Raw genomic sequence first — 18,226 nt, 5'->3', positions numbered from 1 at the left:
TGACTAAATGTGGTATATTCACACAAGAAAATACTACACAGCATTGAAAAATAAATTGCAGTTACATGCATAAATCACAGAAATAATGTTACATGAGAAAAGCAAATCACAGAATACATACATACAATTTGGTAATTTTTTGTAAAGCTCAAAGATAAGAAAACTCATGGATATATAATGTGATAAAACTTAAAATATAGAAGGGAAATAATAAACACAAAATCCATGATAGGGGACTGCTTTAGGGGAAGCAAAGGGGGAGAATTTAGGTAGATTCAAAAGCATTGGTAGTGTTCTAGTTCTTAAGCTGATGATGGGTTCTTGGATTTTTGTTTTATTATTATGCTCCATAAATTACATGTCACACATATTCTTATGTATATATTAAAATTATATAATAAAAAAAAGTTTAAGTATAAAGACAGCAAGTGGTGATCAGTTGAACGCTAGAGCATAGCAGTTTGGAGAATAAATACCTGGAAGAGATGGAAAACGACAACTAGGACTGATTTTTGGAACATTTCTCCTAGATTCCCTGAAATTACTCAGGAGCTGGAGGAATCGCCCTCCAACCTGGTGGAAGAATAGACTTCCCATGGTCCACAAGATAGGGGCTTGGAATTGTTATTTGTATACTAATTATACAAATCTGATCTTAATTTGTAGTATCAGGATGGTGAGATCTGGAAATCTACAAGTTACCTGGAAAAGGGAACAATGTGTACAAAGACATGGAAGTATGAGGAAAATCATGGCCCATTTAAGCAAATGCAAGCATGACCATGCTGTGTGACTGATGTGCAATAGGCCTACAGGGAGGATGGCGGGAGACGAAGACAGGCAGGGTTCAGACCATGACGAACTTTGTACGGCATGCTCCAGAGTTTGGATTCACTCCATTAGGTCATGGGTAACCCACTGAAGGGCTTCAAGCAGTGAAGGGAGTAATATGATCAGCTGTACATTTAGAGATGTCCAGGTCTCAACAACCTTTGACTATAAAATGAGGTGACAGCTCCCCCCAATCCCCAAAGGTAACCTCAGTTAACAGTTTGCTAATTAAAGATCTTTTTCTATATAGTTAGCTATATACAGAGTTTTTGCTTTTTTAAAAAAATAGTTCACACTGTGTGAATTGTTCTGTGACTTTTATTTCGCTTAATATTATATCATGGACATCTTTCCGTGTCAGTATTCATAGATTTACCTCACCATTTTTATGGGCAGCATAGTACATTTAGCCTTCTGTATCCACCAGTTCTGCATCAGTGGATCCGGAGGGTGGAATGTACTATACCATTTCAGGTAAGGGACTTGAACATCAGGTATTTTGTTATTCCTGCAGGGGGTGGGGGGGACGTGAGGGCAAGGGGGAGGGGGGAAGGGGGGAGTTGGCGGGAGGGGGGAGGGGGAGGGAGAGGGAGGGGGAGGGGGTGGGGCGAGGGGGTCCTGGAACCAATCCACCGTGGATACCAAGGAACAACTGTATATGGATGTACATATTCCTGTCATTTTTTAAAAATTCTAATTATCACACTTTCTTGTTGTTTCTTTTCCCCCTTCCTTACTTTTGCTGGACTGACTGAATTTCCTTTTTTTTTTAACTATTAGTGGCTGGGAAGTTCTATGAACTATTTATATTCTATTAATGGTTACCTTTCGGTTTTGTTTACTTATACAAATGACACACAAACACATTTTTGTAAAAAAAAATACAAAAACAATATAGAAGAACACAGGATAAAAAGTGGAAGTGTCCCTTCACTGTTAAGTTTGGTGCACAGCCTTCCTCAGCATTTACGTACATATATATTTATATTTATACAAATAAGCTTTACTGTCTTTTTAAAAAATGGTATCATTACTGTACATGAAGTTCTACAATTTGCTTTTTAAACCTAATATACATTGGAGATCTTTTCATGATAGTACATGGAGATCTATCTAATTCTTTTATTTTTTTTTTTTTTTGCGGTACGCGGGCCTCTCACCGTTGTGGCCTCTCCCGTTGCGGAGCACAGGCTCCGGATGCGCAGGCTCAGCAGCCATGGCTCATGGGCCCAGCCACTCCGCAGCATGTGGGATCTTCCCGGACCGGGGCACGAACCCGTGTCCCCTGTATCAGCAGGCGGACCTCAACCACTGCGCCACCAGGGAAGCCCTAATTCTTTTTAAAGACTGTGTACTATTTGCTAACAAAAACATACCACATTTTATGTAACCATTCCCCTATTTTGGGACGTTTGGTACTTCCAATTTTTTGCTACTACAAACATGCAGCAATGAACATCCTGTAACATATATCTTTGTGCATGTGTAAAAGTATTTCTGAGAAACCATATGATCATCTCAATAGATGCAGAGAAAGGTTTCGACAAAATTCAACACCAATTTATGATAAAAAATCCTCCAGAAAGTAGGCATAGAGGGAACTTTCCTCAACATAATAAAGGCCATATATGACAAACCTACAGGCAACATCGTACTCAATGGTGAAAAACTGAAACCATTTCCACTAAGATCAGGAACAAGACAAGGTTGCCCACTCTCACCACTCTTATTCAACATAGTTTTGGAAGTTTTAGCCACAGCAATCAGAAGAAAAAGAAATAAAAGGAATCCAAATTGGAAAAGAAGAAGTAAAGCTGTCACTGTTTGCAGATGACATGATACTATACATAGAGAATCCTAAAGATGCTACCAGAAAACTACTAGAGCTAATTGATGAATTTGGTAAAGTAGCAGGATACAAAATTAATGCACAGAAATCTCTTGCATTCCTATACACTAATGATGAAAAATCTGAAAGAGAAATTAAGAAAACACTCCCAATTACCACTGCAACAAAAAGAAAAAAATATCTAGGAATAAACCTACCTAAGGAGACAAAAGACCTGTATGCAGAAAATTATAAGACACTGATGAAAGAAATTAAAGATGATACAAATAGATGGAGAGATATACCATGTTCTTGGATTGGAAGAATCAACATTGTGAAAATGACTCTACTACCCAAAGCAATCTACAGATTCAATGCAATCCCTATCAAACTACCACTGGCATTTTTCACAGAACTAGAACAAAATACTTCACAATTTTTATGGAAACACAAAAGACCCCGAATAGCCAAAGCAATCTTGAAATTCCCACTGTTGGTGGGAATGTACACTGATACAGCCAATATGGAGAACAGTATGGAGGTTCCATAAAAGACTAAAAATAGAACTACCGTACAACCCAGCAATCCCACTACTGGGTATACACCCTGAGCAAACCATAATTCAAAGAGTCATGTACCGAAATGTTCATTGCAGCTCTATTTACAATAGCAAGGACGTGGAAGCAACCTAAGTGTCCATCAACAGATGAATGGATAAAGAAGATGTGGCACATATATACAATGGAATATTACTCAGCCATAAAAAGAAACGAAATTGAGTTATTTGTAGTGAGGTGGATGGACCTAGAGTCTGTCACACACAGTGAAGTAATTCAGAAAGAGAAAAACAAATACCGTATGCTGACACATATATATGGAATCTAAAAAAAAAAATGGTCATGAAGAACCTAGGGGCAAGACGGGAGTAAAGATGCAGACCTACTAGAGAATGGACTTGAGGTTACGGGGAGGGGGAAGGGTAAGCTGGGACAAAGTGAGAGAGTGGCACTGACATATATACACTACCAAATGAAAAATAGATAGCTAGTGGGAAGCAGCCACATAGCACAGGGAGATCAGCTCGGTGCTTTGTGACCAGCTAGAAGCGTGAGATAGGGAGGGTGGGAGGGAGGGAGACGCAAGAGGGAAGAGATATGGGGATATGTGTATATGTATAACTGATTCACTTTGTTATAAATCAGAAACTAACACACCATTGTAAAGCAATTATATGCCAATAAAGATGTTAAAAAAAAAAAAAAGGAGGGGGCTTCCCTGGTGGCACAGTGGTTGAGAGTCTGTCTGCCGATGCAGGGGACACGGGTTTGTGCCCCAGTCCAGGAGGATCCCACATGCCACGGAGCGGCTGGGCCCGTGAGCCATGGCTGCTGAGCCTGCGCAGCCGGAACCTGTGCTCTGCAATGGTAGAGGCCACAACAGTGAGAGGCCCGCGTACCACAAAAAAAAAAAAAAAAAAAAAAGAAGGTATATTTAAATTTCAATAGACTGCCATATTACCCTTAAGGAATGTTGCACATACACACCCACCTTCAGAATGACCACTGATTGCCCACACCATTAGCAACACTAAATATGATCAAACTTTAAAAAGTTTTTGTCAAAATACTACATGAGTTCATTCTCACTATAAAACAACCACAGCAAAGCAAAAGCAGAAGTGCCCACTTGACCACCATCCCCTGATCCCTCTCAGGAAACTGATTTCCACCTTGCTATTAATTTTTTATAATGGTTTCATTCTGCTTGATCTTCTTAGTAATAGCTTAATAATTTACTCAAGCTTCTTAGACATATTCTTTCTTTTCTTTCTTTCTTTCTTTCTTTCTTTTTGGCTGCGTTGAGTATTCATTGCTGTGCGCAGGCTTTCTCTAGTTGTGGTGAGTGGGGGCTACTCTTTGTTGTGGTGCGCTGGCTTCTCATTGCGGTGGCTTCTCTTGTTGTGGAGCATGCGTTCTAGGCGTGTGGGCTCAGTAGTTGTGGCTCGCGGGCTCTAGAGCACAGGCTCAGTAGTTGTGGCGCACGGGCTTAGTTGCTCCGTGGCATGTGGGATCTTCCCGGACCAGGGCTCGAGCCCATGTCCCCTGCATTGGCAGGCAGATTCTTAACCACTGTGCCACCAGGGAAGCCCAACATATTCTTAACAATTATTTGAACTTTAAGTTTTATTAGTTTATTTACCACCAGTACCTTCTGAGACGGCTCAATTGGCACTCCCATCCCAAGCAGATGACTGTGACATCATCTATCGTTGGGGTCTATGTGAGAAAACAGAGAATTCACTTTTACAGCTGCCCTCTCCCATATCTGGATGGTATTATGGATTCATTGACTGGTTTCCCAACTAATTTTATCCTATTTGTTTCGTACCTTCAAGAAAATCCTCACAGGGTCTCCCTAGTAGCACAGTGGTTAAGAATCCACCTGCCAATGCAGGGGACACGGGTTCGAGCCCTGGTCCGGGAAGATCCCACATGCCACGGAGCAACTAAGCCCGTGCGCCACAACTGAGCCTGTGCTCTAGAGCCTGCGAGCCACAACTACTGAGCCCGCGCACCACAACTACTGAAGCCCACACGCCTAGAGCCCAAGCCCCACCATCGCAGTGAGAAGCCTGCGCACCACAATGAAAAGTAGCCCCCGCTCACCGCAACTTGAGAAAGCTGCACGCAGCAACAAAGACCCAATGCAGCCAAAAATAAATAATAAATAAATTTATTAAAAGAAAAAAAGAAAAAAGAAAATCCTCACAATTTCGGCCTACTAATCATACCGTTCCCTGTTATCCCTTACGGCTATGGCTCTAATATTTATTTTTCATCTTTCATTTAAAGCTAACTTGGGGGGAGAAAAAACACATTTGTTCAGACTAACATCTTAAACTGGAAGTCTGACGTAGCCCATCAAATCCTATTTTGAATTTCGATGGCTTGAGCCCCCGCTGGCTGGAATGCCAAGAACTAGACTCCCCTCCAACTGTCTTGCAGCTATCTTGAGGGTTCTCCAAAGTACGAGTTCACTTGTGATCTGAACCAGGTCTCTAATTATCTTCTATTGTGGCCTCTTCAGCAAGCTACAGACTTGTGGTTGTTGAGGGTCCTCCCGTGGTCACCGCTTTGCCGGAGGCAGTTTTCTCGACAGATAAATTGAGCTCTCACATACTTTCCCCTAAATTCTCCACACCTCAGGTGAATAAAGGCTGTAACTTCTAATATACCTCTTCTAAACGTTTGAGAATAATTTAAGGAAGTACAACATAAAGAATAACTTAAAAACTGTCTAAAGATGTGGCATCGCTTACTGTCTCTCGACCCTAAAGCAGGTCGACGTTCAATAAGTTCCTAAAGGAAATCCTCCCCGTGTTACACAGTCTCAGAGAAGCCGCTTAACTCACTGTCCCATGAGGATCAGCAGGATGGGTTGTTGTTTGTTGTTCTATCTAGTTCAATCTCAAAACCTCAGGGCTCGGGTGGCGCAGTGGTGGAGAGTCCGCCTGCCGATACAGGGGACACGGGTTCGTGCCCCGGTCCGGGAGGATCCCACATGCCACGGAGCGGCTGGGCCCGTGAGCCATGGCCGCTGAGCCTGCGCGTCCGGAGCCTGTGTTCCGCAACGGGAGAGGCCACAACGGTGAGAGGCCCCAGGTCTCGGAAGACAATCGTTCGGTAAACACGCTAGCGACAAGGGCCAGACCGCTGAGCTAAGTTCTGCCCACTGAGGTTGGATTTCCTATGGATTTAACGGTTTTCAACAATGATTAACAGCAGATCTGACCAATCCCTTCAGGGGAAACCCCACTCACCTAACGAAGGCCTAGTTGGCGCCAAAAGCGAAAAAACGAACACTCAAAAAGATATGCTATCAATGGATACATTATCCAAAGTCTGGGTTATTCTCTCTTGAATAATACCACCTATGGGACATCAGCAGGTCAGCCAAAGTTGTTCTATTTCAAGACTGGTGCAATTCCTGCACTAACACCACTGAGTGATAGTGAAAGTTCTGACTCTCCTCGGGGTCTCCTCGGACACAATCCCAGCGCGGAGAGGGAGAGGCGCCAGGCTCCCCACGTGGTCTCCACTCAGTGGGCCAGGGTAGGAGAAGTGGGATGGCCGCCTCGAGGTAGCCTGCCCAGGGTGGCATGGGTGAGGGGCGGGGCACAGTTTTTCCGTGGCGTTTGGCTAGAGTACATCAGTTGTCTAAAATTTTCTGTCTTGCTAGGTTGGTCCTTTCCTCATCCTTTGTCTAGAGAGAGCAGAATTTGGGGGCCCTTATTTGTCTGTGCCGGTTGACATTTCACACATACCTTTTTCCACTACTGTGAATGGGATACTTCTTTTTCCTCTTTCTATTTCTAGTATTGCTAGAATAAAAGAAAGCTATTGGAATATAATAATAGAATGTTAATTGTAAAATCTACGTGGTGGGTATATTGGTGTTCATTGTGAAATTCTTTAAACTTTTCTGTATGTTAAAAAAATTTTATATTAAATGTTGGAAAATAAAACAAAATGGAACCACGTTATAATGCTTCAAAAAATGAAACCTATGGGATTCTGTACATTTATCTTACATCCAGCGTGTATTATTAGTTAGGACTCTTATTTCCAAGTGGCAGAAACCCAGCTTGAATAAGCTGAAGAGGAAAATGGAGTTTATTGGTTTATATAACTGGGAAGGACAGGGCAGATCCCAGACACACCTTGATCCAGAGACTCAAGTCTAGCCAGTACCTAGGCACTCATTTCTTCATCTGTCTTCTCAGCCTCTCTCTTCTCTGTATTGCCTCATTCTCTAAGACTCTTCCACATGGTAGAGACACAGCTATCAACTACTCTGGGGTCTACTTATGGTTTAAGATCTGAAGAAAAGAGAAGGCTACTTCTTTACCTCTGATTTGGAATATTCCAAGGAAGGTATTAGATCTCTGGTCTGGGTCATATGCCTACCTCTTGGAGCTGCCACAGTGTCCAGCAGGGTTTGATATTATGATTAGTCCATCCTGGGTTAGGTGCCCAGCTGTGTGTGCAAAGGGGGAATGGGGCAAAGTACTAACATTGCTCGTCCCACCAGGACTATATTGAAAGGACAGTGAAGGAGTGACAGATCTCCAAAGGAAGAGAAGTGCTATTACCAGAAGCAGGGTGGAAGGAATGCTGGGCAAACCAAAACAACAGATGTCCATTACATAGACTCCTCAGTTTTAATAGTTTTAAAATTGCATTTCTTGGATTCCCAATGCCTATAATCATATCATCTGCAAATAATTATACTTTTTTCTCTTTCCCCCTTTTTAGTTTTATACAGCTTATTTTATTTTCTTGGTTTATTACATTTTCAGAACCTTCAAAATGCTGTAGTGGGGCTTCCCTGGTGGCGCAGTGGTTAAGAATCCGCCTGCCAATGCAGGGGACACGGGTTCGAGCCGCAGCCTGGGAAGATCCCACATGCCGCGTAGCAACTAAGCCCCTGTGCCACAACTACTGAGCCCACGTGCCACAACTACTGAAACCTGCATGCCTAGAGCCCGTGCTCCGCAACAAGAGAAGCCACGACAATGAGAAGCCCGTGCACCGCAACGAAGAGTAGACCCCACTTACCGTAACTAGAGAAAGCCTGCGCACAGCAATGAAGACCCAACACAGCCAAAAATAAAAACAAAATAAATAAATAAATAAAAAACAAAAACAAAAAACGCCGTAGCGGACATCCATGCCTTATTCCTGCAGGGTTGCCACGATAATTACTTCTGGTAGATAAGCGGATGGCCCAGGTCGGGTGAGTGGGGTAGGCTGTGGGAGGAGGCACTGTAGCCTGGTCAGTACAGGCCTTGTCCCTAGTTCCTGAGGACAGCTCTTGGAGTGGCCTAGTGGTGGTTGATGGTCTCTGAGAGTTGTTGCTGGCTTTTGCATTAAAGACCTTGCTCTTGGTGCTGAGGGTGGCTCTGTCTCCAGTGAGAAGGGCCTAGTCTCTAAAACCAGAGCTCTGCAATTGTTGGAGGCAGGATCTCTGAGCTGCAATTCAATGTTGGCTCTGCAAGAGCTCAGGGAGGTCAGAGGGCTGTCTCTTGGGACAGTGGCTAGTGGGGAGCAAAGGTTGCTGCCATAGGAGGCCCACTTGAGCAAAGTCTCTGAGCTTGAACCTGACCTCTCAGCCCTGTACATGGAATTGGGAGAAGCCCCAGATGGCAGAGACCTTGTCTCTGGGCATTGTACATAGCATTGGCAGAGACTACTATTTGCCTATATATGGTTCTGCAGGATATGCCCTGCACAAAGGTGTACCACTGAGGGGGTATGTGTGTTGGGGGTGGGAGAGGATGAAATCTAGCCCATACTCTGCTAGTCCACAAGCCTTGGGCCCTAATGCAGGGATGCCACTGTCAGCAGAGAAAGGCAAGCATTTTTCTAATTGGCCTACCCAAAGGAGTGCCTTTTTCTAATCAACTCACCCAATGGGGGCACTTTTTTGTGTACAATTTTTCTGCTCTGAGGATCATGCCTGCTAGTTGTCACCTTGTCTCTCTCAGAAGCACTGATATTCAGACACCAGATTTCTCAATCCTAATGGACCTTTATTAGAAGTCCTGACTAATCAGAAGCCAGCACTGGAAGATGCCCTTTCCCCTGGCCTCTCAGAGTGAGCACTGGCCACTCTCCTTGCCTCAGTGAAATTGACATAAGAAAATGACTTTGGTCAGATTAGATCAAGATGGCAGCCTAAGTGCTTTGTCCCCATCCTCCCCTCCCCAAATGTCTTAAAACATCAGAATAGCAAAAGGACCAAGAGTGGTATAATTAAAGGAAAGTGTATCATCAGCAGTTCAGAAATTGTGAAGAATCCGTTGAGGATAGAAATCAAATATGATTATATTGATAAGAAAGTAGGAGGAGCCCAGTCCAAAACGTGCAAGAGAAATTTACTGGATTAAATCCAGAGTAAATAAAATCTCAGAATGAATAAATGCAAAGAGCAGGGGAGGCTCTCTGGTCAATTAAAGAATTGTATTCAGAAAAGAAGGATCAGTTGGGCCCCTTTGTGATCAGTCCTACGTCTCCTTCCCCCAACCCAGTCCAAGGTTAAAGCCTAAAATTTCACACTAAAGAAAGTGAGCTATTTGCTTCCAAAAGTTTGCTACTGTGAGTGTAGGATCCTAGAAGAAAACAGAGCAGACCGTGGTGTAATCTGGACTTCCACAAAATATATGGAAAAACAAAAAAAGAGAAGGAACTTTTAACAGGAGAGAAATACACTAAAGTTCTCCACTGCCAGAGTAAAATTGTTTTGGAAATTTGCGGGGAGTAGGGAGAATGGCCTTTCTGTCTCATTCATAGTTACTTACCTTAAAGGGAAGCCTGACAGGTCAGCACACACAACCCACTTACACAAAGTCCTTCTGCTCAGGAGACAGGGCAGTCTGACACACAACTGCAGAGGGAACCCAGGCAAGCTATCTTTGCTAATCAGTGTGTCCCTTATTCACTAATATGCATAGACAACAAAGGATTACCAGAAATAGTTGGAGAAAATCTACAACATAAAAGAGAAGAACCGGGCTTCCCTGGTGGCGCAGTGGTTGAGAGTCCGCCTGCCGATGCAGGGGACACGGGTTCGTGCCCCAGTCCGGGAGGATCCCACATGCCGCGGAGCGGCTGGGCCCGTGAGCCATGGCCGCCGAGCCTGCGCATCCGGAGCCTGTGCTCCGCAACGGGAGAGTCCACAACGGTGAGAGGCCCGCGTACCGCAGGGAAAAAAAAAAAAAAAGAGAGAAGAACGAGGGTTGCAATTCAACCAACCAAAGATCAAAAATATTCTAAAAAGTTCCAAAAAGCAAAAGTGAATTTACAGAGCTGGCAACTATATACATAGCATTTACATTGTATTTACAATTATTTACAAAGCATTGACATGTATTAGGTATTATCAGTAATCTAGAGATGATTTCAAATATATGGGAGTTCTTATAATAACTATAAATAGAGTATAACCTTTAAAAAATGTGACTCACTATATTGTACAACTGTAACATATAATATTGTACAACCACCATACTTCAATTTGAGAAAAAGTATACAGGAGTTCATTTATTTTGTTTTGCTTTTTGTTTATTTGTTTTTTATATTCCACATATGATTAAAATCATACAGTATTTGTATTTCTCGGTCTGACTTATTTCACTTAGCATAATACCCTCAGGGTCCATCCACGTTATTGCAAATGGCAAGATTTCATCTTTTTATGGCTGAATAGTACTCCATTGTAACAAAATAAATGAACATACCAAACCAAACAAAAACATAGACACAGATACAGAGAATAAAGTAGTGGTTACCAGAGGAATGTGGGGAGGATGAAATGGGTGAAGGGGATCAACTGTAAGGTTATGGATGGAAACTGAATTTTTGGTGGTGAGCACGTTGTAGGGTATACAGAAGTAGAAATATAATGTTACACACATGAAACTTATATAATATAAACCAATATTACCTCAATAAAAATAAATAAATACACCTGAAAATAAAAAAATATAATAATAAACTATATGGGAGGATGTACATAGGTTATTTGCAAGTACTATGCCTTTTTTTTTTTTTTCCGGTACGTGGGCCTCTCACTGCTGTGGCCTCTCCCGTTGCGGAGCACAGGCTCTGGACGCGCAGGCTCAGCGGCCATGGCTCACGGGCCCAGCCGCTCCGCGGCATGTGGGATCCTCCTGGACCGGGACACGAACCCCTGTCCCCTGCATCAGCAGGCGGACTCTCAACCACTGCACCACCAGGGAAGCCTTACTACGCCATTTTATATGAGACTTGAGCATCTGAGGATTTTGGCATCCATGGAGGATCCTGGAACCAATCCTCAGTGGAGACTGAGGGACTACTGTAAATAGAACAATTGTCCCTGAGTGGGGAAAGGGAAGGAGTGAAGTAATACAAGGAACAAAACTCCAATTTTCAGATTCTAATTTTCTGACATATTCAGAACACATTGTAGGTATATTCAGAACCTTTGTGAATTACTCAGGTAGATATTACAGCAAAATGAAAGAAATGAATCCAAAAAAGAGGACGATGTGGAATATAAGAAATAGTGGTAAGCAAAGAAACAGTAAAACTTTGAGTTGTCCAAATGCTAGCAAAAAACAAACAAACAAAAAACCCCACTATTTGAATCAGACAAAAATAGAATTCAGAGCCAAAAATATTAAAAGAGACAAAAGGGTATTTAATATTGTTAAAAGGTACACTCTGGGCTTCCCTGGTGGCACAGTGGTTGAGGCAATGGGAGAGGCCACAGCAGTGAGGGGCCTGCGTACCGCAACAACAAAAAAAAGGTACACTCCACTAAGAACGTGTGACAATCATGTACCTTTATGCACCTAACAACATGAATTAGTGACAAAGACTGTTAGGATACTAACAGAATACAAATTTACAAATAACCAATCATAGGTGGAGGATCCCCTTTCTTGCTCTCCCTTTCCTCCTTTCCCTCTTCCCTCCTTATCCCCTTTCCTGCTTTCTCCCCTACTTTCCCCCCCAAATATATATTTAGCACCTAATATGTGTCAGGCATTGTATTGGGTACTTTGGGCATAGTAGCAAGCAAAACAGCCTTGGTGCCTGCCACATGAAGCTTTCAGTCTAGTCAGGGAGATAGACATTATTCAAATATTCATTCAAATACATGTAAAATTACAACCGTGATGAGTGCTCTGTAGGAGAGGTACACAGAGGTGTGAGAGGTCAGGGAAGGTTCCCTGAGCAAGTGAAACCTCCCCAGAGATTTGAAGTTAACTGAGTAAAGAGGAAGAAAAAGTATTTCAAGCAGAGGGAAAAGTCTGTGCAAAGGCCCTGTGGTAGGAGGAAGCCCAGTGCATACAAGGGACAAAAGAGCTGGTTCGGCTGTAGACAATCAGCAAGTGGGGAATTTTATAAGATGAGACTAAAGGAGTAAATAGTCAGGGTCTCAGAGGTTATGTTAATTGTGTCCTTATTCTAAGCACAATAAGAATCATTGAAAAGATTAAAAGTGAAAAAGACAATTCTGACTGTAAAAGGTATTGACTGGATAAAAGTCAAAGCAAGGAGCTCAATTAGAAGGCTCTAACTGGGAATTCTCTGGCAGCCCAGTGGTTAGAACTCCAGGCTCTCAATGCCAAGGGCCGGGGTTCAATCCCTCGTTGGGGAAATAAGAACCCACAAGCCACATGGCGTGACAAGAAGGCTCTAACTATATGCCGGAAGATATCTTAGAGGTGGTGCAAGTGGTCAACATTGAGAGAGAAGAAGAGAGTTTCAAGAGATTTAACAGGCAAAATTGATAGGGCTTCAGGGTGGGTTGCACATGAAGATGAGAGAGAGGACATAGCAAAGGTGACTCCTGGTTTCTGGCTTTGCAAAAGGCAAGTGATGGACGATGATGCCATTCTTGGAGATGGGGAACACTGCAAGAAGACCAGGTTATTGGTTTTGGTTTGTAGGGGGAGGTGGAAGAAAAGACTATGGTTTTGCATATGTTGAATTGGAGGTGTTTTGAGACATGTAAGAGGAGATGTGTAGTGGGCATAAAAATCTTTGTAGTTCAGAGAAAAACTGGGGACTTCAATTTGTGAGATATATGAACAGGGGGTAATTGAAGCCCCAGATATGGATGTGATTACTTAAAGAGAGACTGTAAAGTGAGAAGAAGGGTTGTAACTGAGTTAAATGTTAAGATTCAGTGGTTGAGTAAAGGAAGGTAAGGAGGTAGAGGGTAGAGAGGTATAAGGAAAGCCAGGAGAGTGATGTGTCAGATAAACCAAAGGAAGGGAGTATTTCAAAAAGAGGCAATGGTTCCCTGAAAGAAGAGCTACTGACAGGTCAAATAAATGAGGATGAAAACATGTCAATTACATTTAGCAACACAAAGGTCATTTTTGACCGTTCTAATTATTCTTTTTTTTAAATTAATTATTTTTGGCTGCATTGGGTCTTCGGGCTTCCTCTAGTTGCGGCGAGTGGGGGCTACTCTTCGTTGTGGTGCGCAGGCTTCTTGTTGTGGTGGCTCCTCTTGTTGAGGAGCACAGGCTCTAGGCATGTGGGCTCAGTAGTTGTGGCACACGGGCTTGTGGGCTTTAGAGTGCAGGTTCAGTAGTTGTGGTGCACGGGCTTATTTGCTCTGCGGCGTGTGGGATCTTCCTGGACCAGGGCTCGAACCCACGTCCCCTGCATTGGTAGGCGGATTCTTAACCACTGTGCCACCAGGGAGGTCCCCATTCTAGTTATTCTTTTCTAGTTATTCTTAACACACAATCCCAAAATTTAGTGGCTTAAAACAAAAATGTAATAATAATTATTATTATATCTGACAATCATTTGTGTCAAGAATTTAGACAAGGCACATCAAGCTCATTTTGGCTTCATGATGTCTGGGGCCTCAGCTGGGATGACTTGAATAGCTGAGAACTAGAATATTTGGGGGCAGGCTGGACATCTTTTTCTCCAGACAGCCTCTCTGCGTGGCTAGCTTGGGTCTTCTCACAGAAGGACGGACTCAGGGTAGGCAGACACATTACATGGTGCTTCAAGAGTCCAAGAGTAAGTGTTCCAAGAGGCCTAGGTAGAAGCTGCAAGGCTTCGTTTGTCCTAGCCTTATACATTCCAGAATATCACTTCTGCTGCATTCTTTTGGTTAAAGAAGTCACTAAGACAAGCCCAGATTCAAGGAGAGAAGAATTAGACTCCAGAGAGAGAGGTGCTGAAGAATCAAGAGAGAAACAGGATAATTGATAAGGCAAGGTTTCTGAGGAAATGGAAAAGAATGGAATACCAAGGGCAGGTGGAGAAATGGGTCTCAGAAGGAGGGGTAGTTCTTCTATTGTCAGAAGAATGAGAAAAGTTAAATGGAACGGGATGAAGGTAGACAGTTGTAAGTTGTTTGTTTGGTACCAGGCAGATGAAGGCAATCCCATCTTCCTTTCCATTTTTATGTATAAAGTAGGATGTGATGGTTAGGGGAGGGGTGGCAAAAATTTGAGAAAAGTGGAGAAGGTTTGAAATAATTCAGAATAACTTAATAAGAGATAAGATTGGAGTTGCTGGCCAGACTTTCAGGCATATTTGAAGTAAAATATTTCTCTAAGAAATCATCAGATCATGTGAATAAGTAAGGATATACAGAAGATCATAACACTACTCAACAAGGTTGAATATATATATATATACACATATATATATATAATATATATGAGATTACCCTGTCCAAACATAGATTGTGTTTTCTTTGCAAATACCCATAGAACATTTTCCAAAATGACTCATTTATTAGTCTGCAAAAATGCAGAAATCATAGGAGTAACAGTCTCTGATCACAGTGCAATAACATTACAAATTAGCAACAGAAAGAGCCCCCAAAATCAACACACTTAGAATTTTTTTCTGGTTAAAGTCCCTTAGATAACAGCTTTCTTGAGATAGAATTTATATGCCATAAAATTCACCCCTTTAAAGCATACAGTTCAATGATTTTAGTATATTCACAGAGTTGTGCAACCATTTCCACATTCTAATTTTAGAACATTGTCATCACCCCATAAAGAAATCCTGTCCCTTTCCTCAGCTGCCACTTAGGTGTCTAAGGCCGCGTTGGGGTGAGGCCCTCACATCATCGGGCGACTAGAATTGCGCCGGGCAGCCCCTGCCTAGCACTCCCCCGCACCATGGCCTCCGTCTTAGAGCTCGCCTGCATCTACTCCATCCTCATCCTGAACGACGATGAGGTGATGGTCATGGAGGATAAAATCAATGCCCTCATTAAAGCAACTGGTGTAAATGTTGAACCTTTCTGGTCAGGCTTGTTTGCAAAGGCTTTGGCCAGTGTCAACACTGGGAACCTCATCTGCAATGTGGAACCTCAGAAGCTGGTGGACCAGCACCAGCAGGAAGTCCTGCCCCTTCCACCACTGCTGCCCCAGCTGAGGAAAGTAGAAGTAAAGAAAGAAGAATGTGAAGAGTCTGATGATGACATGGGCTTTGGTCTTTTTGACTAAACCTCTTTAGTAACACGTTCAATAAAGAGCAGAGCTCTTTGCTGACCAAAAAAAAAAAAAAAGAAATCTTGTATTCATTAGCTGACACATCCTATTCCCACCTTTCCCCATACCCTGGCAACCACTAATCTGCTTTCTGTCTCTATGTATTTGCCTATTCTGGACGTTTCATATAAATGGAACTATACAATGTGTGGTCTTTTGTGACTGGCTTCTTTTACTTAGCCTAATATTCTCAAGGCTCATCCATGTAGTAGCATGCATCAGAACTTCATTCCTTTTTATGGCTGAATCATATTCCATTGTATGGGTAAGCCATATTTATTTATTTCACCAGTTGAAGGATATTTCTGTTGTTTCTGCTTTCTGGCTATTATGAATAATGCTGCTATGAACATTCATGTACAAGTTTTTGTGTGGGCATATGTTTTCATTTCTTGGGTAGATACCTAAGAGTGGAATTGCTGGACCATTTGGTACCTCCATATTTAACATTATATGGAACTGTCAAACTGTTTTCCAAAGAGGTTGTACTGTTTTATCTTCCCACAGCAATGTGTGAGGGTTCCAGTGTCTCCACATCCTTGCCAACACACGATATTATTTGTCTTTTTAATTATAGCCATCCTGATAGGGTATTTTTAAAACATTTAACAAACTCTTTTAAGATAGTTTTACATTTACCGAAAATATGTAAGAATATTACAGAGAGCTCCTATATACCCTGTACCCAGTTTTTCCTATTGTTAGTATTACTGTGGTACATTTATCACAACTAATGAACCCATATCGATACACTATTCATAACTAATGTCCATATTTTCTTCAGATTTCCTTAGTTTTTACCTAAATGCCCCTTTTTTTCTCCTCCAGGATCCCATCCAGGAGACCACATCATCTTTAGTCATATCTCTTTAGGCTCCTCTTGGCTGTGACCATTTCTTAGACCTCCCTTGTTTTTGACTACCTTGACAGTTCTAAGGAGTCCGGTCAGATATTTTGTAGAATATCCTTCAATTTGAGTTTGTCTGATGCATTTTCCATAGTTATACATCATACCAAGGGTACATGCTATCAACATGATTTATCATTGATGAGGTGAACCTTGACTGCCTGGCTGAGACAGTGTTTGGCTTGTTTCTCTACTGCAACACTACTCTCTTTCTCTCTTTCCAAACTCCACCGTCTATAAGGAAGTCATTATGCACATCCTACATTTAAGGAGTGGGCAGTTATGCTCCACTGGCTTGAGAAAGTATCTACATAAATTATTTGGAATTCTTCTGTACAAGAGATTTGTGTACTCTCCTTTAATTTATTTATTCAATCATTTATTAATATCAGTATGGATTTGTTGATATTTATTTTATACTTTGAATTATAATCCAATGATAATTTTGTTGCTCATATTGTTTCAAATTTGGCCATTGGAAGCTCTTTCAGTTGGCTCCTATATCCCTTTGACATACCTCTATAATTGCAGGCGGTTTTTGTTTTTATGTTTGTTCAGTTTTTTATAATTAAAAAAAATTTTATGGTGCTCCCGACTCATTTTATATTTTCCATGCTCCAGTCCTAGAGTCAGCCATTTCTCCATGGAGCCCTGATTCCTTCTATAGGAGAATGGAGGAAAATTTGGTGCTATCTACTAAATGAAATATCCACTTAACCCTCAACTCTGCAATTCTGTTAGGTATGTAGCTTAAAGAAATAATGGCATTTGTTTTGAAAGAGGTATGTGCAAGCAATTTTTTGTGTGTAAGCATTTAAAATGCAGTATTATATGTATTGATAATTCACTTAAATATTTATTGCATGCTTATTATGAGTTCAGCCTATTCTAGGCCTTAGGGATATAGCAGGGAGTCAGATAAAGTCCCTACCTTCTTCTTTTATTTTATTTTTTTTAAATAAAATTATTTTTTTATTTATTATTTATTTTTGGCTGTGTTGGGTCTTCATTGCTGTACATGGGCTTTCTCTAGGTGTGGCGAGTGGGGGCTACTCTTTGTTGTGGTGTGTGAGCTTCTCATTGCGGTGGCTTCTCTTGTTGCGGAGCATGGGCTCTAGGCACACGGGCTTCAGTACTTGTGGCTTGCAGGCTCTAGAGCACAGGCTCAGTAGTTATGGCACACAGGCTTAATTGCTCCATGGCATGTGGGATCTTCCCAGACCAGGGCTCGAACCCGTGTCCCCTGCATTGGCAAGCAGATTCTTAACCACTGCGCCACCAGGGAAGTCCCAAAGTCCCTACCTTCTTTTTTAAAAAATTTATTTTATTTTAATTTATTTTATTTTTGGCTGCATTGGGTCTTTGTTGCCATGCGTGGGCTTTTCTCTAGTTGCGGCTAGTGGGAGCTACTCTTCATTGTGGTGTGCAGGCTTCTCATTGCGGTGGCTTCTCATGTTGCGGAGCGCGGGCTCTAGGCGTGCAGGTGTCAGTAGTTGTGGCACGTGGGCTCCAGTAGTTGTGGCATGCAGGCTCAATAGTTGTGGCTCACGGGCTCTAGAGCGCAGGC

General features: G+C 42.2%; 1 pseudogene; it reads left to right on the top strand.

The window, feature by feature from the left end:
• The first annotated feature begins 15,377 nt into the window (after positions 1 to 15,377).
• LOC115846307 (large ribosomal subunit protein P1 pseudogene) lies at positions 15,378 to 15,707 on the top strand (annotated as a pseudogene).
• The last annotated feature ends 2,519 nt before the right edge of the window (positions 15,708 to 18,226 follow it).

Source organism: Globicephala melas, chromosome X (genome assembly GCF_963455315.2).
Source record: "Globicephala melas chromosome X, mGloMel1.2, whole genome shotgun sequence".
In the NCBI taxonomy this organism is placed as follows: domain Eukaryota; kingdom Metazoa; phylum Chordata; class Mammalia; order Artiodactyla; family Delphinidae; genus Globicephala; species Globicephala melas.
Note: the sequence above shows the minus strand (reverse complement) of the source record. Positions and strands in the feature narration are given on the sequence as shown.